Below are 25,328 nucleotides of genomic sequence, written 5' to 3' on the forward strand. Positions count from 1 at the left end.
TATAAGCTGAATTTTATTAAAATTAAAACTTCTGAAAAAGACAACACCAAGAGAATGAGAAACCAAGCCACAGACTGGGAGAAAATATTTGCAAATGACACATCTGTTAAAAGACTGTTAACCAAAATGTACACGAAATTCTTAAAACTGAAAAATCAGAAAGCAATCCCATTAAAAAAAATGGACAAAGACATCTCACCAAAGAAGATAGACAGCCAGCAAATAAGCATATGAAAAGATGTTTCGCATCACATTATCAGAACAATGCAAACTAAAATAACAATGAGATGTCACTACATACCTACTAGAATGGCCAAAATCAGGAACACAACACCAAACGCTGATGAAGATGTGGAGCAACAGGAGCTTTCATACATTGCTGGTGTAAGAAAAATGGTACAGCCACTTTGGAAGACAATGTCTTATAAAACTAAACACACTCTTATCATATGATCTAGTTATTGTGCTTTTTGGTATTTACCCAATAGAATTGTAAACATGTCCACGCAAAACCTGCACAAGGATATTTATAGCAGCTTTATTCATAATTGTCAAAATATGGAAGCAACCAAGATCCCTTCAGTAGGTAAATGGATAAATATAAACTGGTATATGCAGGCAATGGAAAAATAATCACTAAAAACAAATGAGCTGTCAAGCCATGAAAAGACATGGAGGAAACTTAAGTGGACATTACTAAGTAAAAAAAGCCAATCTGAAAAGGCTACCTACTGTATGATTCCAACTATGTGACATTCTGGAAAAGGCAAAACTGTGGAGACAATAAAAAGACCTGTGGTTGCCAGGGGTGGGAAGATGACAAGGCAGAGAATTTTTAAAGCAGTGAAAATACCCTGATATTATGATGGGTATATGTCATCATACAGTTGTCCGAACCTATAGAATGTAGAAAACCAAGAGTGAGCCTTAAGGTTAAACTATGAATTTGAGTGACTATGATATGTCAGCGTAGATTCATCCTTTGTAAAAGATGTCCCATTTTGAGGAGCGATGTTGATAATGGAAGAAGGTCTGTCAGTGTAGAGCAGGGGCATATGGGAAATCTCTATTTTCCTCAATTTTATTGTTAACCTACAACTTTAAAAAGTCTTAAATAAAAAGAAAAAAAAAAAAACCCTGCCATAACCTATAACAAAACTTTCTTAAATATGTAAATAAATGTACTTAGAATGACCAAACTATCCTGGATTCAAAGTAACATTACTTATAATGTCTTCTGCCTTCTACTATGCATATAAAATTGCTAAAAGTTGGGGTTCGAGAGTTCAGAGAAGGAGAGAATTAATAAATTAAATACTTAGAAATGTCCCTAGAGGACAAGTGGCATGCATTCACTAGATATTCTTAGACTAGTATGATTTGGATGAGTGGAATGAGAAAGAGAAAATTTGTGCAGAGACTGCAAATTGTAATGAACATAGGGTAGGAGGCACCAAGGAGTAGGTTTGGGAACCATCATGATCATATTGAGCATTTTCTCCAAAATATCAAACAAGGAAAAATAGATTTTAATGAATAGTTTGTTTTATATGGATCAATAATGGGAATGAAAACAAAGTTTAATCTAGATTTTCTAATTAAAATACTAACTTGAGAGAAAAAAAAGAAAAAGAAATAATTGGTTCATTTCCAGATAGAATAAGTAGTTGGCTGAGTATCTCATACAGTAAATGAAATGGTATTTAAATCAAGGCATGCCTTGCCAAATTTCAGAATTCAAAAGGTAAAGAGATTGTAAGCATTTTCAAAGTGCTAAAACACGATGGAAAATAGAATAGCAACGGGCATCTCAGTAGGCTTATCGGTGATGGAAAACATGAGATATACATATTCAACAACATTATGAGAAAAAACTTTCAACCTAGAATTTTATGTTTAGCAAAACTCCAGATTCTCTGACTGTGAAGAGAATTTTCAGATATGCATTATCTCTCTCCTCTTTTCTTTTCCCCGTACACCTTTCCTCAGGAAGCTACTGACCTAGAAGACATCCAACCATACACACTGCACAAAACAAACAGAGATCAAGACATCAGAATCCAGGAAACAACAGCTACATCCAGTAGATATAAAACATAAAGAATGCAATCTATTTTACTGTAGAAGGTCAGAAGTCTCCAGAATATTGATCTCTAGAAGAATAAAATGCAATCAATAGATTCTGAGACAGTTCAGAACTTGAGAACAGTTCACACAGAAAGAGAAATATTGACTGGCATGTGAGAGGTCAGGTATAGTTTATAGGTAAAGTTTAAAGCTTTACTTTACACTGAGCAGTATCTGCAGTACCATAGCAAGGTAAACAGTGACTAGTTCTTTAACGAAGTGTTGTCATATATGTACCAGATGTTTCCAGGTCAGTCCAATTAAGGTAGAAATTTAGCTAAGCTGGAGCTGTGTATCCTGGAATACTCACCCCTCTGTGAGCCCAGGTTAGGGATGAAGAAAAAATTGCGTGAGATTTGGAAGGAGGGAATGCAGCAACTGCCACTGATACCAGACGGTTGTCTTGGGCAGATTTGCTCATGTACAAATACAGAACAGCTCAGTGTTTCCAGTTTGTCTTTGATGTCCTCTGCATTGCATCTGGTTTATTTTCCGGACGGCAGACCAAGCTGCCATCACCAGATGCACAACTGCAGAACCCCAGAGCTGGTCATTGCATAACAGCACACTTTCCTGTCAAAATCCTCATAAGATCATCCTTGCGGGTCTGCTTTGGTAACTGGGTCTTGCTTGGCTTTTCAGAATTCACCAAAAGCTCTGACTTGTTCAACTGAGATAGTGGCTCTTCCTTTCTTTCCTGTATTGCTCCAGCTCTTGCCATAGATCTAATATCTAAATTAATCCTTTCATCTCATAATACTCTTCTTGGCCTCCATGACTAAAAGTTAAAAGATTCAGGCATTGGTATTGGAAGTGGTTTCAGGGAAAGGGAACCTTAAGGACAGAAATGTGAAGTTGATTTTCTGGTCTGACAAGATTTGGATAGACTAAGGACACTGTTGCTGGGGATAAATAAGACATTTTTAGTACCTGTTAGGCCTTGGCAAAGGAATTACTCAAGTTAATACCCTTAGTCACCTAGAGTAAAGTGCTTTCAAAAGGCAAGGCTTTGGATGATCAAGTAGCTATTGCCAAAGAATAATTTAGTGGAAATAAAGAGCATAATGATTGTGGGAGCTTTTCATTGCTTTTAGAGTCCTGGAAAGAAAAATGGTTGAGCACAGGCCTTTAAATCCCAGATAAACATTTGCCTTGAAAGTAACTTGTGTCTCCTCTAGTCATAGTGTTGAGATTTTTGAAAATCTAAACCGAAGACTAAGCTTTATAAATTCTCTTAAATTAATATCAGGATATTATTGATATTATCTCTTAAATTAATATCAGGATATTAAAAGTGGGGAATTGAAAATTGGGATGGAAGTATAAAATTCTGATTCTTGTGAAATTCCAAATTCTGCTAAATCTTAATGGTCAGTAGAAGTAGCTACTTCTGCCCTTTCTGCATGAATTTTCACTTTTCATGAAGAACATGTAATGGGTCCTGAGGTAGCTGTCTTATGTGAGAATGAGAATCCTGCTCAAGACCTGTCCACAAGGTATTCCATTGCACCTAGGTTTATAACTACAGTCAGTGCCAGCAGGCCCCAGGAGACTGGATCCAAGGTGTGAACCCTGAGAAGGGACTGTGGAAACCAACATAATTCGAAGACTCCACTGATTTACTTCATCAGAGCTAGACTATTTATGGGAATAAATTAGGATTTTGGATGAGAGTAGAAGGAACATATTGTTGAGTCATTCCAGTTGTTTCGGGTGGGTTGAACACTGGCCAAAACTCTTGAATTCAGTAAGCCGGAACGGTGAAGAGGGAGCATAACAATTTTCTCAGTCAGATGTCTGAAACCTGAACTCAGAGGTGGTCTTCACTGAACCAAGCTGAAATATAAGAATGTCTACAATTTACTACAAAAGAGCTTTTCCAAAACTTAGACATCAGAATATTTGAGATGATTTATTATGACAGATATGCTTAACCCAGAGGACACTGAATGTTGCCTTTAAGGAGAAATGTCCAAAGATATGGAATTACTCTAATTTGTTGGCAGTGAGTAATAATTTGTCTGGATGCTATAATATTAGAAAGAAGACAGTGGGAAAAACTAGTGACCAACGGGTCCTAGAAAGAGGTATGCCAATGCTCACAAAACAGCAACTTCAGCCAGGAGAGAATTTCAATCTTGCTAATCAAGTGAGTAAGATAAAATATTCGTCAAGGATGTGGAAGACAGGGAACCCTTGTTCACTGCTGGTGGGATGGTAAACTGGTGCGGCCACAATGAAAAACAGTACAGTACTAAAATAATTAGAAATAAGACTACCCTATGACCCAGCAATTCCACTTCTGGGTATTTATCTGAGGAAAACAAAAACACTAATTCGAAAAGCCGATTGCACCCTTATGTTCACTGCAGTATTACTTACAATAGCCAAGATATGGAAGCAACCTAGGTGTCTATTGACAGATGAATAGATAAAGAAGATGTTTTATTGTATACAATCACAATAAAATTTTACTTAGCAAAGAAGAGAATGAAATCTCACTATATGCGACGACATGGTTGGACCTAGAGAATATTATGTTAGGTGACATAAGTCAGACAGAAAAAGACAAATAACATTATTTCACTTATATGTGGAATCTAAAAACAAAACAGACTCATAGATACAGAGATCTGATGGTTACCAGAAGGGAGGGTTTAGGGGGATGGGTAAAATGGCGAAGGATATTGAGAGATACAAACTTCAGTTATCAAGTTACAGGGATGTAAAGTACAGTATAGGGAATATAGTCAATAATATTGTAATAACTTTGTACATTGACAGATGGTTATCAGATTTACTATGGTAATATTTCATATGGTATATAAATGTCAAATCTCTGTTTTACACCTGAAACTAATACTGTATGTCAACTAAAATGTAAAAATAATTTTTTAAAAGAGAAAATATTCAGTGAATGTCAGCTTCTCTCCTCAGGCTTCCAATGGGCTCAGGAACAAACTGGCTATGGTGGCAGGGTTGGTGTTTATGTATGGGCTCAAAAACTTGGATTTCAGTTCATCAGGGCTAATCTGGCTGCTGGTCAAAAGTCAGCCTGCCAACAGCACAGATTAACATTGAGCCTTCAATTGGCCAGGGGACCACCAGCCACTAAGTGGCTAGTTGATTACACTGGATGATTTTCATGATGAAAGAGACCATATTTTATTCTCATTGAAACAGGCACTTATTTTAGATATAGGTTTGCTTTCCTGACTATAATAATTCTGCCCAAATCCCCAAAATGAAGACTTACAGGATGCCTTACTTACTGCTGTGCATACCATTTAGCATTACTTCTTTGATTAGGAACCCATTTTACAGAAAATAAAGTATACCAGTGAATTCAAACTCTGTCAAAATCTATTCATTGATTTTTATCACATTCATCATCATGAAGCATTTGGCTCGACAGAATAGAGGGATGGCCTTTCAAAGATGCACTTTGTAGCAGCAGAGGATGACAACACTTGAGCCTCTGAGGCTGTATCCTTCAGCATGTGCTATATTCTCTGATCTGTGATAAACAAGTAATAATCTTTCTCCTATTTTCAGAATGCATGGACAAAGAGATTAAGGCATGTAAGCAGTGGCCATTATTCTAACTATTACCCCAGTGATCCATTAGAAAAGTTTTTCCTGCCTAATATGCAAATTTGGGTTCTCCTGGTTTATAGAATTTTGTTTCCAGTGGAAGAATACTTCCAAGAGGTGGCATAATAAAATTATTCTATTAACTGGATGCTGAGGCTGCCACTTGGCACGTTAGGGCTTTTCATGTCAATGAACCAGTATATAAAGAAGTGAGTAACTATAGTGGTTGGGCAATTGATCCTGATTACTAAGAGGAAACTGGATTGTACTAAAGCATAGAAGTATGGAATAATATGACCAGAATATAGGATGTCCTCTGGTGTGTTACTTAGTACTTCTACGTCCTATTAAAATAATAGTAAACATCAACAATGAAACAAAGGCACGACATCTAATAGCACAAATATTCCAGAATTAAAGTTTGGGTCACCCCACCAGGTGTGGCATCATGACTAGCTGAGTTACTTTCTGAAGATGAAGGGGACATGGTGTGGATATTGTCAGAAATAAACATTGAATACCAGATGTCTGCACGTGAGCAGCTGTACAAATGAGCCCTTTGGTGTTTGTGAATATTCTATGCTTTGATATGGATATTTTTTGCATATATAATTCAATTTTTAAAAATGCTTTTCTCCCTTATTCATTAAACATCTAAAAATAAGTGGTGTTAAGAATGAGAAATAATGATTGGACTTAAACTCTGTATTGCAAGTTCAGAATATCATAGGAGGAGAGTGAATTAACTAGATGAGAAAGGAAAATACCCAAAGATGAATAAGTACAAAGAAATGATAGACAGTAGTTTTTGTCTTTTTTGGAGAGAAGGTTAGTGTGTTTTCAGTTTAACAGAGAATAATTGTATAATTTTATATGGAAGCATGATTTCGCTATTGTTTATTCAGGAGCAAACTTGTTTAAATGAGATGTATGAATGACAAGTTGAAAAGAGATTATTATTTCTAGTTTGTACTGTTAACTTGATTAAGTGAGCTGGGATTTTTTTTTTCCCCCCAGAATGTCCATGTAGTGGGCTGAATGGTGGCCGCCTAAAAGAAATAACCACCTTGAACCTGTGAATGTGACTTTATTTGTAAAAAATGTCTTTGCAGATACAGTTAAGATTAGGATCTTGAAATGAGTTTATCCTTGATTATGCAGGTAGACCCTAAATATAAATATACATGTCCTTATAAGAAGAGGAACATACGAACAGAAGAGAAGTTCATATGAAGACAGAGGCAGAGATTAGACTTACGCTGTCACAAGCCAAGGAAAAGCCAGAAGCCACCAGTAGCTGGAAGAGGCAATGAAGACTTCTCCCTTAGTGTCGTTAGAGAGAGCATGGCCCTCCCAATACCTTGATTTTAGATTTCTGGATGCCAGAAATATAAGAGCTACAGATTTCTGTTGTTTTAAGCCACCAAGTTTGTGGTAATTTGTACAGCAGTCCTGGAAAACTAATATGACCCATTAGGTTATGCTGTGATTCTGGGTTATAGTTGGTGAAAATAGACTTGGAATTTACTTGGAAGGCAGGGGTAATGGATATTGCTCTCTAAATTCAGGTACAATGATGGATGGATGAAGAGTGCCTGACAATCAACTCTTTGTCCTCATTGCCAAAGGTACTGACCAACAGCGGCCTCTAACCAACCAGTAGTAGTGTGTAGCTGCAGACACAGAAGTGGTAGTTACACAACAGAAATATCTTTGCACAGAACTATGCACAAGTCTTCCCTATCTGAGTCCATCATGGTAGCTTGATGAACTTTCCATTGAAGCGCTGACTTGCCTACTCTTGTGAGTGTCTTGGGTGAACCACGGGTGAAACTCTCTTATTTATAATTAGTATTCCTCCATCCATACATTCACGTGCCCAGCAACCTCCTGGTACAGGTTGCACATTAAACAACTCTGTGGGATAACACTGACATTTATAATCAACACAGATTCACATATTTATTATGGCAATTTACTATTCCAGAAAATGAGAACGTTATATTTGTTTGCTTTTTATAATCCACTGAAAAACTAGTAGAGGTGCTTTTTAGTTTGTAACTGATTAAGGCTAAATTGAATTTTAATTTAATCAGTTCTAGAAAGATGGAATCATAAAGGACTTTCAATGTCAAGTCTAACTACCTGATTTTGTAGGTAAATAAAACAAGAACTAAAGATGGTGAAGGAACATTGAGCCATCAATCAAGCCAGAGATGGGACTAGAACTCAAGTTCCTTGACCAGTTTTGTGGTCCTCCTACAATACAGAGTTTCTCTGATAGAAGGCTGATTCAAGGAATGAAAAGGTGTCTCGATTAAGTTAACCACGTTCTATAATAGCAGGTGACAAGTATGTATTCTTACATTTTGTGACTAGAGACCATTCGTGGGAAAGGTAAAAAATGGCACTATGGCTCTGTATTTTTATTTTTAGTCTCTTTTGGCTGGAAAAGCTAATAAATAATGAGTCCAGCATATTGGTGAGTGTTATGGGTCAAACTGGATCCCCTCGCCCACATTTATAAGATGAATCCTCACTCACAGTACCTCAGAATGTGATGTCACTTGAAATTAAGGTCTTTATCAAGTTAAAATGAAGTCATTGTGGTAGGCCTGAATTCAATATGACTGAAGTACTTATAAAAAAAGGGGGGGGAGGGGAATTTAGAGACAGACTCACATACTGAAAAGGCCACATGAAGAGAGCCATCTACAAGTCAAGGAACGCCCCCTGCCGACACCTTGGTTTGGACTTCTGGTCTCCAGCACTGTGAGACAATCCGTTTCTGTTGTTTGTTTCACAGCCACCTACCCTGTCTGTGCTGCAACGTCCTGGAGCCCTTGCAAACCAGAACAGGGACAGACTGGAACAATGATGCTTCTCTGAGGGGCAGAAGGCTATTTTCTAAGGAGGAGGCTCCACAGTACATTTTTAGTTGGTTTATGTTATAAGATAAAATATAAGAACACGTAAGGTATTAAAATGCCATTGCAAATCTATTCAAAAGAAAAGTGGAGCATACAGAGGATGTGGCTACAAAAGGCAAGCCCTGGGCTAAGTATGTTCATGATTTGAAGAGTTTTATGAGTTTTGATATGACATCAAATAATGTCAACACAATTATAAAGTAATTATAATTACATCTTCCCTTCCAACACTTTTACGCAAAAAGAATATGAAAAAAGTTGCATAATTTATCAATATAAATGTTCCTTTAGAAATAATCAAAATTCATACCAAAAAAAGTTAGAGTTGTTAGAAATATCCACAATGCCCTCTTTCACAGGAAGAGCCACTAAGCAGTGACTGCACCCCACTTCTGTATCCAGTGCCTGTCCTGCAGATCCTAGTAATTTATAATATTGAATTCTGAGTCTTGTGTTGGCATAGATATTTTTCTTAGTTATACTATTTATTAAATGTGAATTATACTAAACATGATTCATATGAATTGTCTCAATACCCATAAGAACTCAGCAAGAGATGGAAAACTGAGGTTCACTTAGTGAGGTAGGGCAGAGAAATAATTTGCAACTTTTCTGAAGTAGATATTCTAAGAAAAGGGAGTGGAGGGTCCCACAATCAGAACCTTTTCTAAAATTTAGTAGAACTTAGGGAAATTCTCAGGCATCTTGGTCTATAACTTTCCTCTCCCCGCTTCTTAACCTCAGTCCTGATGGAGAAAAGCCTCCTCCACCAAAGCCACATTTGGCAAAACTTCTTAGCTGTTTGAATGCACAATGGGCATTCCTTAGACTTTCAGGGATTTACTTTCAAGATTCTTAAGGTTTTTTTTTTCTATTTTTTTTTTTTAAATAACAATTTCTTTTCTCCTCTCCGTTGTAAGAGAAATCTGAAACAATAAAAGGCCAAAGGCCAACACAGTGAACGGAACCCTACAGTTTCTCTCTTCCTGGTGTCCTCAGATACCTATCCATATTCAAATTCAAGAGGAGAGAGAGAGTTGGGGTTCTACCACAAATCAAAGCACACACAATCCGGAGAATGCAGAAAGAGAAATAGGAAGAGGTCAGTGGCAGAGGGGAGAGGAAAACAACGAAATGGATTTTTATTGTCCCAAGGAGAACAGAAGATAATCCTAGAAAAGAACTGCATCTCTGAAAATTTGCCCAGTGAGGGGCTTGGCTGGGGATTAAAAATATTCCATATCTTCAGGGTTCAGATTAGTCAACTCACTTCAACAGATATTTTTCCTGCACCTTATGGAGGCATATAACTATACCGGGCAGTTGAGAATACCCAACTGAAAATTTGAGAGAAAAGACTTAATAGCAAGAGGATAGTCAGGATAAAAGAAAATGTACAGAGTTAGTTGTATTTTTATCAAATTGACAGAAATATCCTTTGGATCCAGATCTATAAAGACAACTATAGTGAGAGAGAAAGAAACAATGACATGGCTAAGGTCTTTTTCTTTTTAAATGAGACATCATGAGTGAATGCCCTAAAGGCGTTTGGTAATTCAATATTTCAAGACAATACATAGCTAGTAAAAAGTGAATCAAGGATTTGAACCCAGGTTGACTTGATTCCAAGGCCTATTCATTTAGATTCCAAGTACTACAGTTCAGATCTTCCACGACATTATAAAAACAAAATACTATCATCAAACCTTAAAATAAACCACAAGTCAAAATAGTTTTTTAGGCTTGAAGAATTAGACAGCTAATTATAATAGCATAATAAAGTAAAAAGAGCCAGAAATACCTGATTACAACAATTTGGGGGTAATTTGTCAGCTATGACATCTATATAATAAAAAACAAAATGGTATTTGTAAATGTCCTAAAATAAAAAATGTTTTATTTTCAGTAACAACAACATAAAGATTTTGGTTTTCAATAACTTATTTGGGTGTTAGATGCGACAGATTTTAGGGAGAAAACACTGACACTGTAGGTCGGCCAACTCCACTCCCATTTCCTACTCATGTGACAGAATCGCTAAGCAGTTGCACTAACCTTGGATGACTCATACGTGGACTCATTTTGTGTGGAAAACCTCCTGAATTTGTAAGTCCTTATACTTAGGTATTTTATTGCTTTCAGCCAGACATTCCAAATTAACATAACCTCTAAGCCTAAGGCATTTACAACTAAATCTCTGAAGTTACAGTGCTTTCCCTTCCCTTAAGCAAAAATCCGTTGTTTTCTCTTTTAATTTTCTTCAAGAGAGGTTTTAGTGATCAGTTAAAGAGTTTTTATTTCTCCCAGATAACGAAAGAATTATTCTGTCCTCTTTTCTAATTTTCCTGGGGACTGGTCTGCCAACAGTGATGTTCACTCATGTTTGAGGAAATACTAAATGTATAAACCCAAGTACTTCTATTTATTAACTGCAACCTCAATCTTCCGTGGTTGGTAAGGAAGTCATAAGGCTGGGAGGAGGTCGGTGTTTGGGGGCACGAATTCAGTTCTGCTATCTGACCAGTTACTCTCACCTTACATTCTCTCTCATCACTAATTCTCAAGATGAATGTATGATACAAGAGTGATATGAAGACTTATAGGAGTCTACAAGTAAGGTGTGTATTGATTGTCTTTTCTCTTCTAATATAAAGCATAATTGTTGGCACACTGAATCTTGATAATTTATTTTGTGTGGCTGAAATCTCTTAATATTATTTGTTGTTTTTCTTGGAATGAAATTCAATTTCACATATACATATTTAATTTTCATTTCTCACTTATAATTAATAACTACCTTCAGTTAAATTCAGAAGCCAAACAAATAGGTACTTCTCATTGGATTTTGAGACAAATTTGGGTGATAGTATGATACAGAGGATTTTGGTGGTATATATTCAAAATTCTGATTACTGGAGAGGAACCAAGGATACCCAAGTAAACTTCTATGTGTATTTATGATAATAAGTACACAAAAGGGAAAAATTTTTTCTTAATGTAACAAGATTTGGGGTAAATGCTTTCTAATTTAGTACTTATGGGGCCCAGACTTCTTAACAGTGAACAAACCCTCAGTTCCCCAGAGCACAAGTTGGAAACTTCATCTCCCTGGAGTATAACCATGCCTCTCCTTCAGGCCTTAGTCCACACTGCCTGGGATGAATATTTACCTTTTGAGGTATATGTTCTCTTTTCCCTCCTGAATTAAAAGCCCCCTAGGACACATGAATCTTTCTCCATAGTCAGTACTTAAAGACCCAGTACAATAAAGGGCTTCTAATCAAGCTATGCAAATAAAACGGACTGTTTTTTCTTAACGTATTTCGATTCATCTAGCAAGAACACTGGTGCTTTGTGAATTATAAATATGACAATACTGATTTTTAAAACCTTTTAACATCTTTCATAACCAAAATCATTCTATTTTAAAATGAGGGGAGAAAAAACCTTTCACTTGTATTACAAACTACCTAAACAAACAAACTGCATTTGAGCCAAGGTAATTTCATTCTTTGACAAAGCTGCTGCTGACTCCAGAAGGCTAGCTTGGTGCCCGCCCACCCTGTCTTCCAAAAATATTAACAATATCATAAAAAGAAACTAAATAATTTAGAAAAAAGGAGCTGGGCATTTTCATCCGCTATTTTATCAGCCAGGCAGCAATGTTTTTTTTTTCACTTGAGAATGAACCTTAATCTTACTTTCTATTATCTACTTTCTGTTGTTCCAAAACTAGTTTAATTTTATTTCATGCAAACCGCTGAGTAGTAGCCACTGAAATGACATTGTTTCTGAATCTCTCTCGAGCAACAACTTCCTACATTCTTTATCGGGGCCCAGATAAAGATAATAAAATCCCAGTCTTATAAAATTCAATTTATGATTATTTTAGAAAGCTTTTGCCAAAAAAAAAAAAAAATCCATTAATTTTGGCACGTTATATAAAGTTTTAGAAAATAAATATTCTAAAAAGGAACTCAAATAGAAACATTACTCTCCCCTTCCATAAATCCTCCCTGGGGAGTAGATGCTAATGGTTATTCCTGTTGTGGTTCCGTTGAAAATAATGTCAATGTTGATTGGTAAAAAGCAGCATTTTAGCAAAAGACTCAAATGGAAGAATATTTTCACTCCATTCACATCAGAATAAAACATCTTGACAAATGTTTAAATAAAATCTCACAATGTGGATATTGATGTTTTGCCTATGCCCATTCTACTTCTGAACATTTAGAAGTGTTCTGAATACTTTATAAAGATAGGTTAACATACTGATACTGACATTCATTGACTCTTTTATAAAATATTAAATATCTGTTAAGTACTAGGCAGTTTCTCGATGCTGTTTAGTTCAATGGTCATGTTTACTTTTACAATTGCCCTTTTTAAATCAAATATAATTTATTTCCAAGCCAAGATGAAAATATATTAATTCTTCAGGATAAAATAAAATATTTAAGTTTTGAAAATCCAGTAGTTGAGCATACTATATGTCCTGAATTGACTTAAAATAGGGACTTGTGGAAATTATAAATAGAAAATATGACCAATGGATATGACAGAGGGCTTTTTAAAGTTAGTAGCTAAATGGATAATCTTTAACCAAATTTTAATAAGATCAATGCTCAGGGTCTCTTCTTACTAGATTATTTTGTTTAATAGACCTTTATCAGGAAAAAGTGGAAATGAGATGCGAGCCCAAGAAAGCGGTCAGTCAGCCTGGTAGGGAGCTCTGGCGTGAACATTCTGCATGAGGATCCTGATGAGCCACGCCTCTGAAAGAGGATGATTTAAATCCTCAAAGTAGACTATATTAGAAGTTGATGCTTGGGATTTGCAAGAGACATAGGTGATTTGGCCACGGGAGGGGAACAGCATGCATGCTAGATGTAAGTAATTATAGCGAGCATTACTGGTTGCCTACAGAAACAGAGCTGAGATGATTGTGACTGTGTCCTTGTCTCCTGCACTAAGATAAACCGAAATCCCAAAGACTTGACGACCCTCCACATCAACACGACAGCACAGCACGTTCTCTTGCCTTCAGAGGCCACACTCCACTCAAGTTCAAGGTAACTTAAAACTCTGGAGAAAGCTTTGAACTTTCTAGAGAAATCTGAATGGAACGATTGTAGCAGATTCACTCACGGCATCTTCTCCAGACTGAAGACTCAATTAACAGCTCAGGGCTTTCTTCACCTGTGGCCAGGGAAGCACCCCCCACCTTAATTGGAACCAGAAGTAGCTAATTTTATGGTTAATGAGAGCCAACATTAAATGTAAGTTCTCATTCATTTCCAAGGAGGGATACCATCAATACTCAAATCAGAACAAGCCCAGGCTTTTTCAGTCACAAAGATCTCTCCTAAGCCAAAATATTCCTACCGCAGAACCTAGGAATTGTAGTTAAAAAAAAAAAAAAAATTGTAAAAGTAATTTAAGAAGATTGTTTGGAGGCACAACTTGTCACTTCTAGGCTGCAAGGACAACCGATGCTCTCAGGGTTCCCAGAGAACAATGGGTTGTTTGCAAAGAACTCCAGGAGGAAAGTTCTCCAGGGGCACAGGCCCACATTTCTATTTGGTCTTCCCTGGAGGGCCGGGTTGGGAAGGTATTTGCATGTTGCATGACAATAATAAATTAGCCCGTGCAAAGCCCTTTTCTTACTTGTGAGTCCTGGTGCCCAGAAATAGTAAGTTTGAATCAATTCCCTGACAGTTTTACATTAGGTTTGAAAAATTAGAAATTGCAATAACCAACTTCTGTAACCCTCGTGGGCCTTTTTTTTTTTTTTTTTTTTTCCTTTTTCCCCTAGAACAATATTGCCCTGGACAAGAGAATTTGAAAGAAACTGGTTTGAAACATTCTTTCATGTGGGAAACTCAGGAAAATTTATAAGCACTATACCTGACCTTCTCTGAGAAACACTTTGATTTAATCTCTTTCATATTCTGCCTTGGCAAGAGACTTCTTTGAAACTTTCTCAGGATGGGTGGAATATAACTCATGAATAAAATTTGCCTGGCTTACAGGCTACTGCTGAGCGGAGTTGTTTCAAGAGAAAACAACTAAGTGCCTTCATCTCAAGGGTGAGAGTCAGTCCAGTTTCTCCAACCTCATGATGTGAAGAGCACCATTCAATATAGAATCGAATCTCAGACCTTGTTTCTCCCACAAAACCCCTGCATCCCACCCCAACCTCCTCTTGCTTTCTTAATGCTGATCTTCGAAACTCTCTCCCCAACTCCTCCCCACCTTCCTTCCCCCTCCTCAATTTATCTCTCTCTCCCAATATCCCTGTCCTAGACCAGCCGTGTCATTTTTTTTTGTTACTTGAATGAACCAAATACATTTTTTACCTCACTTCCTGTGCACAAGGTATTTTGTCTTCCTAGAAAGCTCTTCTTCTTACTTCTTATTTCTAAATCACACTTTTGTGCCTTCATTAAATGGGCCCCTCTATATCCTTTACATTAGACTTTATTCCTTTATGATCCTTAAATTGGATCTTTGTAGCTGTTCTTTCTTAGGAGCTTTGCTTCACAATTGCATAATTGTTCGTTGTATGCATTTTTTGCGTGTGTGTTTGCTATTTTTCTCTCTCTCAGTTGATTGGAACTCTCAAAAGGTTGGGTATTACAGGTGTTTTTCTGCATTAATATATCGGTTGTACATAGCACTGAGCTCAGAGAAGTGTGGCTATTTAATGTTCATTGAAGTAATACATGAACAGGCTTCCTACACTGTACAGGATTCCTACTCTATATTCCGTAGCATTTACTTCTGAATGCCTCGTTAGGTACTGATGGTATATGCATTAAATTATTAGTTATTTTCTTCTAGTAGCCCATTTTCTTCTATAGACTGTTAGCAACACGAGGGAAGAATCCCCTTTATTGACCCCTGATGTGCCTAATTGTTTTGTATAGAGGAGACACAATCGATATTTATTGGTTAAGGTCTTGTTCCAGAGTCAAATTTCAAATAGTTAAACAATTTGAAGGCCTGAGACCCAGGAGAGCTGATGGTATAAGCTCTGGTCTGAGTCCAGCTCAGACCTTCGAGGACTGATGTTGTCCAGCTCAAAGACTGAGTGAATTCTCCTTTCTCTGCCTTTTTGGTCTGTTCAGGCCTCCAGTGGATTTGGGGTCACATCGGATAGCATTCTTATTTTGCTCTCCGAAACCATGTCTTCAGAAATTGCTGACATTCCTAGCGGTATTCTTATTTAGACCTAATTCTAGTTCCTTGGTTTAACTCTATGTCACTAATTAAGACACCATTCCTGCCTTCCATGTCCAGTTCTTGTCCAGAGTCTGACTTGGATCTGATCCCCTCTCTGAACCAAATAATCTCTAAATGTCCAAAATGGCATGGGGGCTCTGTAAGCCAAGGAAACAGGAACTTCCAATACCTGGGGGCCGTTGCCCTGGCAGACTGCCCTGCGTAGGGCAACCGAAATGATCTCCTTGATCCCAACCAGAGTTTTCTGAAAACTGTTTCACCCTGATCTCTTATGAATAAGAACTTTTTTTAAAAGAGTAAAGTCTACATAATTATATTGCAAAATACGTCCTGGTGTTCAGACAAAGAAATTCACCACAAATATGATCTGTCTTTAGTATTCTCTATCTCACTTAATAGAGTCACTATACTTCCTGTCTGTCATGTTTGGGGACCTGGACTCATTTTAAAATCACTACTCTGCCTTCTGCCGTACAAACACGTGTTTCTCTGGCCAACACAGTCTAGTCATTCTAATTACTGTGTTTGGTTATTCTTTCAGTAAACATTTGAGGAGCTAGGTACTCGTTTATTCAATAATGATAACCGTTGTGTAATAAAACACATTGTCTCTGACCTCAAGAAGCCAGGGTTAATTGAGGAGGCTAACATTACAAAAAGTTATTACAAAAATTTATAATTATGCACTAACGATACTATGTGGAGAGTCAGCTGGACAGGGATATGTATCACAAAGGGCTCTACTTAGAGCAGTGGATCAGAAAAGACTTCTTGATTTACTATCAGCTCCACAGATTGAAAAGATCTGCTGATCCCCACCCCAATGAAACTAGTAAATATTTTTTAAAAAATTGCAAGCTTCTGGAAATGGTACTATAGTCAATGAATGACAAAACATTTATTCAATAAAATCTATGAAAATTTGGTAAGAAAGGAAAGAGTCTATAGTATTTGAACAAAGACTGCTCCCTCTTTACCTCCCACCTCCCTTATCTTAGCAAGGCAGAGATTACCCAGACTACTGAAGCCAAGAGACGAGAGTACACTTCCCCCTTCCCCCACCCTGCTCTAAGTTGAGGAGTATCTTTCCAGGAAGAGCAAAACTTCAGCATTTCTTGTCCTATCCCCAACTTCCTGTTGCTGAGGCTAAGTCCTAAATGAGTGCATTTAAGAGGCAGGAGCCCCCATCTTCATTCCAGTCCCACTAATGGAAAGGAAGTTCTACCTGGGGCACGACAATTGAGAATTCTGGAGCCTCTTTAACACTTGCCTCCTGGCTTGTAAGCAGTGGCTTTATGCCAGAGAGAAAAGCTGAAAGGTCCTCAGGCTGTTGCCCACTCCACTGAGTTGGCTCCTAGAGTGGAGATGTCTGAGAGGAAGAAGCAAGTGATGAAAAAGGTAGTGACTAATCTCTTCCTAGACTGACTTTATTTGCAACCTAAGGGCGCTTTCAAGAACAGAGAGATTGCAATGAAAGGCAGTTGGGAGGAGATTCATGGATTTGATGAAGATGCCACCTACATGGTAGGCCAGCTAGTTCTCAGCAGAGAATTGGAGAATAAGACAGCTGGGAAGAGCCTTCCTGGGGTTGGAATAAATATTTAACATGAACCTTAGAAACTATTCCTCCAAAGGAGACCCAATTTGATTAGATTTGTTTGTAAAGAAATTTATGCTCCAGAGCATTGTTGAAATAGTACAGCAAGCAACTGGAAATTAGCAGAGTTTAAAAAGTTTATTGTGGTTAGAAAAAACAGCCCTACAACTGCCACTGTCATCCCAGGGTGAACAGTGGGGACACTCAAAGTTGTGCCTCCCTAAAGAGAAGCAGCGAAAGCTTAGCTTTATGAAGGGGGAATAGAATTCACTAAAATAATTCAGCCAGTTACTAACAAATTAACTAGTAAATGACAATAACAACTCTTGGTAGGGAGGTGGGGGGAGCTTCATATTACAATATATTACTTAAAATTATTTTTTTGTCAACAAAAAATTAAAGGCATAGACAGAAACGAGAAAGCATAATCTACAGGAGAAAAGAAGCATACCATACAAACTGCATGTGAGAGCAAACAGGTGTCAGATTTAACAGAAAAAGAGATCAAAATAGCCATTATAAATATGTTCATAGAACTAAAGGAAAACATGATAAAAGAAGGAAAGTACAATAGCAATGTCACATCAAATAGAGAATATCAATGAAGAGATAGAAATGATTTAAAAAATGGAAATTCTGGAGTTGAAAAGTAAAATAACTAAAATTTAGAAAATCACCACAGGGTGATTCATCAAGAGTAGATTTAACTTGGCAGAAAAATTAGTGAATTTGAAGGTGGACTGATAGAGATCATTCAAGCCAAAGAACAGAGGAAAAAATAGAATTAAAATTGAAGAGAGAGTCCTAGAAATGTGTGATGCTATCAAGAGCACCAAGATGTGCATTCTGGAGTGTAAGAAGGAAAGGGGGGAGATAAGAGAGAGTTAAAAAACATAATAGTAGTAAAAGTAATAATGGCAGTAAACTCCCTAAATGTATTGATAAAGAATTACCTACACATCCAGGAGGCTCAAAGAGAGCCACAGACACTTTACAGTAAAAATGTAAAGTCACCATGAACAGCGAATTAACAAATACTGAACTAAAGCTCCTACAGGAAATCAATCCAGGCTTAAGTTTCTATGAGCCTCTGTTCACAACATTTTTGGTAACTGAAACACCATTCGCATTATACCGGTTTATTTGCCAGCGTCCTTACAAAACAAGCCAGCGTCAACAGTGTTAACAACTCACCATTTCACATATCCATTTTTTCCTGTATAACACTAAGTAGCTATTAGCTATTTTTTAAATTCCTGAAGCCTCATGACCTCAATTTGGCAGAGTATTAGACATGACACCAAAAGCATGATTAACAAAAAAAAATTCATTGAAATAGAAATGAAATGTTGTGCTTCAAAGGATACCATAAAAAAAAGTGACAGTACAACCCAGAGAATGGGAGAAAATATTTGTGAATCATATATCTGATAAAGGATTTGTACCTAGAATATATAAAGAACTCTTATACTAAATAATAAAAAGACAAAACTAAAAAATAGGTAAGATATATAAATAGACATTTCTCCAAAGAAGATATACAAATGGTAAATTTAACTTCTAGGTATATATACAAGAGAAATGAAAACAAATGTATACATAAAAATTGTAGATAAATATAGAAGCATTATCCATAATTGCCAAAAAGTAGAAACATTCTAAATGTCTATCAATCAAAGGAGCAAAGAAAATGTGGTATATCAATACAGTGAACTATTATTCAGTCATAAAAATGAAGTACTGATACATGCCATATGAAAACATTATGGTCAGTGAAATAAGCTGGCCATGAAACCACCCATATTATATGATTCTACTGGTATGATTAGTCCAGAAATCTATAAAGACAAAAAGTAGAGTAGTGGTTGATTATAGTTGAGGGTGGAGGTAGGAAAATAGAAATTGCACAAACTTGTGAATATACTAAAAAACACTGACTTGTGTATTTTAAGTGGGTGAATTGTATCTTATGTAAATTATATCTCAATAAAGCTATTTTTTAAAAAAGAAGAAACAACAACTGTAAGGCAGAGAACCAGATGCTAAGATCTCAACGATGAGTCGTGGCAGAGTGTGAAAAGAAGGGAAACATTTTCCAGAAAGAGAAACGGCTAATGCAAAGGCCCTGAGTTCTGAAGGGCTCATTACAGTAGAGCTGGGCAAAACTAGTGTTTATAAAATGTAGTAAAAGGGTATGAAAGTGGCGGAGAGAAGCAGGCATGCATTTGGTAGAAAGTATACAGGCATTTGATGGCCATGTGAAGGATTTTGGGCTCACTCCAAAGACAAATGAGTAGATATTGAAAACTGTAAGCAGAAAAGATCCATGATATGGTATGACTTTTCAAAAATATCCTGGGTCAGGTTTGTGGAGAATGAACTGGAGGAGTTGAGTGGAGGTAGGTACATGGGTTGGAAACCTCTAGTAAATCATTCTTTTGGCATTTTTTGATTGCAGAAGCTGCCTGACATTTTCTGTGTTGTTATGGAGAAGAAAGGGGTCCTCGCTGTCAAAAGACTTAGGGGAAGCAGGACTGATGTGAAATTTAAGGAGGCACTCATTTCAGGATTATGCTGCTGCAGGGTCAGCATTTGCAAGACCTAGAGAAAGAGAACCTCTTTAAATTTTAAAATTTTACACCCTAGGCACCTTACTGCAATGGTCCCTCCTGGTCCTGGTGGGAAGCTTAGGGTTTTGATCTAGAAAAAAGTCTGCTGCCCACCAGATTTGTGAATAGAAGCCTTTCTTGACTTCTCTTGGGCTTAGAATGTCACATATAAAATGAGATTCGTGTTACCTACTTCATAGTGTAGTTCTGGAGTGTTACTTTTTTAAGATTACAACTGTGTCTATAGCCATGCTACCCTGAATGTGCCCGATCCTGTCTGATCTCGGAAGCTAAGCAGGGTCAGGCCTGGTTAGCACTTGGATGGGAGACCACCTAGGAAGACCAGGTGCTGTAGGAGTAAAAAATAAAAATTAAGGGATTGTAAGCTGAAAAGTTCCAAGAAATCTGTGAGGTCAACCAAGGATTGCCTTGCCTAAAAAAAAAAAAAAAAAAAAAAAGATTATATTGTGAAGCTTCAGAGAAAGGCCTAGGGATCTAAGAAGCACACACGATTGGAAGTCCGCCTCTAACATTTTAAATGGGTTATGTAGGTCCCTGGCTGAAAAAAAAAAAAAAGTTTCAAACAGGGTTTTACAAGAACAACTCCTTTACTTGAGACATAAATCTTTTTACCACTTGGCCCAAACTCACTTCTTCAGCCTCATTTCCTTACATTGTAATTTCCCCCGAGGCCTCTAGACTGTAGGCAAGCTGCAATTCACCCATCTCAGAGTGCTCAGTTATACCTTTTTATAACTCCATGTCTTCCTGAATACACTTTTTTTTTTTCTATAGTAATATCTACTTTTGCTTGTTCACCCAGCAAACTCTAATTCATCCTCTGAAAATGTGATCTCTTTGGTAAAGTCTTACCGTATACCTCTGGGGAAAAGTAATTGCCACACTTATCGATACCCTATAACACTCCATTTATATTTTGTTAATTTACTTATTAATATGTTATGTTGCATTTTGTTATATATGTCTATTTATATGACTCCAGCAGACCACAATATTTTGAAGTCAAGGGAAGTGTATATGTGTCTCTGTGTGTTTTAACCTTCATAGCTCTAGTAACCTGCACGTACTCATCAAGCACAGGTTACATCCATAATTTACTTACTCATTCACAAGTATCTATTGAGTTTCTATATGAGGTAGTTCCTGTGCTTGATCAAAAAATGGTAATTAAATAATATAGAAGGGACTATGGTGGAATAAAATTATTTAGATTCAGAAACTATTATTACAAACTATTACCATTATCTTTTGCTTCTTCATCTTTAAAATAAAGACATTATAAAATCCTACCTCAGAAGGTTTTCATTAAGGCACACAGAAATGCAAAACATTATGAGAACTTTAGCTGTCATTACAGACAAGGTCTTTTGTTTTTGAGGATGTTATCACTTCATTTGGGAAAATTACAATGTATATTTATCTAGGTAAATGACAGTGACTGTTCAACAGTGTTGATGTTACAATAATACTCATAAAATGAAAAATATACAAGATAAAGATGTATTAAAAATAATGACACCGTTAGTTAGTTCTATTATAAGTAAGACAAAAATAACTACTATGACTTGAGGAGTGGAGCCAAAGTTGCCCACAGGTTCTGAACCTGCACGTGGCTTCCGGTCTTCCCTCCACCTCCCCTTTCGTTTAAACGCAGTTTCTGACTCTCAGTATTCATCTCCACGAGGTGCAAATCAGTAACCTTGCTCCCCAGGTCTTCCTAAGGCCCGACCTTGCCATTTCTGAACACCAACAGATTTCCTAAATAAGTTTGCCAGACGGTTGCATGCAAATTGCAAGCCCAGCTGCCACGAAGAAACTGTGTGTTGACGTCAGATTCCCATCCCCCTTAAATCAGTCAGTCAATCAATAAAAGAAGAGAGAATTTTGTTAGATGTTTTAATAAAAACACACACTGTCTCCAATTATCTTTTCTCAGTCATTGATTCACAAATAAGAGTGCTTCCAAATCTCTCCTGTTCACTCTTCTCCAGTTATAGACAAGGCAGTTTTGTTTTGTTTTTTCTGTCGCTATTTTATTGGCATGACTTTCCAATCCTTCATTTGGAAACATGCAATCCATGTAATTAAAAAATGCATCCAAAACACAACCAGCTTTTTTCTTACCTAATAGTATTGTTCTTTTCTACAGAGGCATTATATTTGGCAACTGTCTCCTTGATACCTGAATAAAATGAATAAATATGTACTTTAAAGAGACACTGTTACTCAGAAAATAAAAAACAACTGTAAAATACAGCAATATTTGAAAACAGCTCTGATCATATATTACAGGTTCATACGTTTATTGTCTTTCCTAAATCAAATGAAATGAATGTAAAACAAGCTTTGTTTCTCAAAGAGTCAAGGCTGTTGCATAAGAATATTTGGAAACAATATTCTATGTTTCTAAAAATAGCTCAGTCCCTTCTCCAGAGACTTATTTTCTTTCCTGCACAGAACTGGCTGGAAAGTCACACTGTTGATAGTCCTGAGAGAGCTCCTCGAGCTCAGCATGAACTCTTTTCTTACTCCTTACAAAACCAATTCTGAGGAATTATTTTTCTTTACAAGCCTATCATGAGCGAATCACACAATTTGAAGTCTATGGTAGAAGTAATAAGAACCATAATCACATCGACATGATTGAAAAGTCAGTTATTGACATATGCTATTAAGCCCTGTATTAACTCCCGTTGATTTCATAACAACCCCTGCTCTTTTCTCTACTTCCCCTTTCCTCCTCAGACTTTACTTGCTAACCAAGTAACTGTCTTTAACTTTCCAGAACATCCTTTGCTCTTTTCCATCAACGGATGCTTGCCAGAGTTTCTGTGGACACTGTCACACACCAACACTCTCTCTTCCACTGCATTGTACAGTAACTTCCTAGGACATTTCTACTCATTCTTCTGTATATTTGGAAACATTCTTGCCTTTAGAAAGAGTGGACGTCCTTGTCACAGGTATCTTTAAGCTCACTTCCCTCATTTCTGTTGCACATTTCCAGACATTTGCATAATACCTATCCTGCTAGGTTGCAAGCTTCCTAAGGTAGAGACAACTTCTTTCTTATTCAGAGTTACTTCTCCCCTTCTGCTGCTTCAACTGGTTAAAGACCAGAAGACCTTAACCTCTGCCAGAAAGAAAAAAAGAATCCTTTCGAAGTTTTCATTCTGCTAGTTATACGTCCTGGATTTGTGTAAATACGGGATTTTTCAAAAAGAATTCTTAAAGAGGTGTGAAATGTTAAGATATTTACATTTTGAATAAATCTATGCTTATGTAGTCTGTCCAATGTTCTCTCCAAACACAGAATGAGATATCTGAGTTCAGAACTGTTAAAAATAGTTAAAATTAGATTAAATTACTTGAATTAGACAGTAAGCACTATGTTTCATATCCTGTATTAGTTTTACATTGGTTCTCAGGTTGCTCATAGCGTAGTTTTATGCCTCATAACAAAAGCTTCCCCTATGTGTAGATTCTGTGATATAGTCATATCAATTTGACTTTCTCTTAATCATTATTATATAATTCTTGCTTTTTTTAAAACTCTGGTTTTCAAATTTTCTTTGCTTGAAGGTTTTTGATAGTTATTGATTCAGGGTAATATTGTGTTGCTTTGCTATCTCTCCATTTATTTATGTTCCCTTAAATCCTTTTTGAAAATTCTTAAGAAATAAATAATTGTAATAAATACCTATACATCCACAGAAAGAAAAATCACATACATTCATAGAGCATGTACTTGACTGTTAGGAGATAGTATCTTACATAATTTATCATGCTCTCTTGCACAGTGCTTATTATGGTGTCTTTCACAAAGATGATGTTCAATTACTTTACTAGAAATGGAATGTTATATTGGTGTAATACAATTAGGTATTAATTGTATTAATACCTTTTTGTCATAGAAACAGCATAGGGTCATGTTTCCTGTTACTTGAGATCTTCTAAAACCCAAAGCAAAAAGGGAAGGTGTTATGCTTGTGGGCTTTAAGTCACATGGCCTTAATTAGAAATGCAGCTCTGTCACTTACTATGAGATCTTTACTAAGTGTCTTAAGCTCTCTAAGCCTCAATTTCCTCATCTGTAAAATGAACATAATAGTATCTATAATCTACATTCAGAAATGTAAACAATGTTTATGAAATGCCTCCTATGTATATTAGGCATTTATCCAAGGGATTTTTCTGTATTAGTCATTTAATCCTCATGATAGCATTACTAATTTATTACCCATCTTATATATATGAGAAACTGAGGCTTACAGAGATTAAGCCATTTGCCCATGGTATGCAATAAATGAATGGCCCAAGCCCACCTCTTGCTCTGAAATTTTTGAACATACATGCAAGTGTCATAGCTATGATACATTCTCTCTCTCATTAATAGTTTTCACTTTACCTTCTCATACTATTGTGATTTATTTTTATGAATATTTTAGAAACAGTGCCAAAATAGTATATTATATAATAGGAGGAACAATAATCAAATCTATTATCTTGGCAGCAATTCCCAGTGAGAGGGGGAACACTCATACAGGTTACACCTCCAGATAAAATCTCTGTGCTAATGTTATTCAGAGGTGAAGGCTGAGATACATAATAGCCTTTGGAACTAATTAAACATAATTATACAAAATTTCTCCCATGACTTGGCATAATTATCTCACCAAGAGATAGCATATGATGTTGCAAAGTAGCAATAATTATTTTCCATAATTCAAGGATTTTTATTTTAAACATCCCTGTTCAAGAAACTACCTTTTCTTCAGTCACCAGCTGAACAAAATATTCATAAAGTTTTAGTAGGAATGAGGATAAAAACTCAAATTTTAAATATTTTTATTGCCAATTTGATTTAAATTTACCTAATAAATCTATGTTTAAGTTCAAAATATAGATAGACAATTATCAAGTAAACATAGGAATAATATACATACTCTAATCATTTAAAGGTAAACTGCTAACATGGTTGTTTTTTCATATACATGACAGGCTTAAAAAATAAGATGACATATTACTATTTAATTTTCCTTTCTCTATATCTATATCAGCTATATCTAAGTATCTGTATCTATATCTACATCTACATCTATATATCTATATCTATATCTATGTGAATGTTATTATCAAAGGATGCATGTCAATTGGTTATTTAACCAGGACCATTTGGTGACACCTAGAATATTTTCGTATTTC

The 25,328-nt window shown here is 36.4% G+C and overlaps 2 long non-coding RNA genes and 1 pseudogene across 3 annotated transcripts in view; 2 read left to right on the top strand and 1 right to left on the bottom strand.

The window, feature by feature from the left end:
- Positions 1-25,328, top strand: part of LOC120609113 (uncharacterized) — a 463,755-nt gene that overhangs the window by 411,943 nt on the left and 26,484 nt on the right. Inside the window, exon 3 of the long non-coding RNA XR_005654677.1 lies at positions 13,626-13,723. This is a non-coding gene — a long non-coding RNA (uncharacterized LOC120609113). The remainder of the gene's footprint in view (positions 1-13,625; positions 13,724-25,328) is intronic.
- The window catches only part of LOC120609111 (uncharacterized), a 193,390-nt gene that overhangs the window by 19,385 nt on the left and 148,677 nt on the right, over positions 1-25,328 (bottom strand). The window lies entirely within an intron of this gene.
- Positions 20,342-20,460, top strand: LOC120609819 (uncharacterized; annotated as a pseudogene).

This window comes from Pteropus medius, unplaced genomic scaffold, assembly GCF_902729225.1.
Source record: "Pteropus medius unplaced genomic scaffold, Ma_sr-lr_union100, whole genome shotgun sequence".
NCBI classification, from domain to species: domain Eukaryota; kingdom Metazoa; phylum Chordata; class Mammalia; order Chiroptera; family Pteropodidae; genus Pteropus; species Pteropus medius.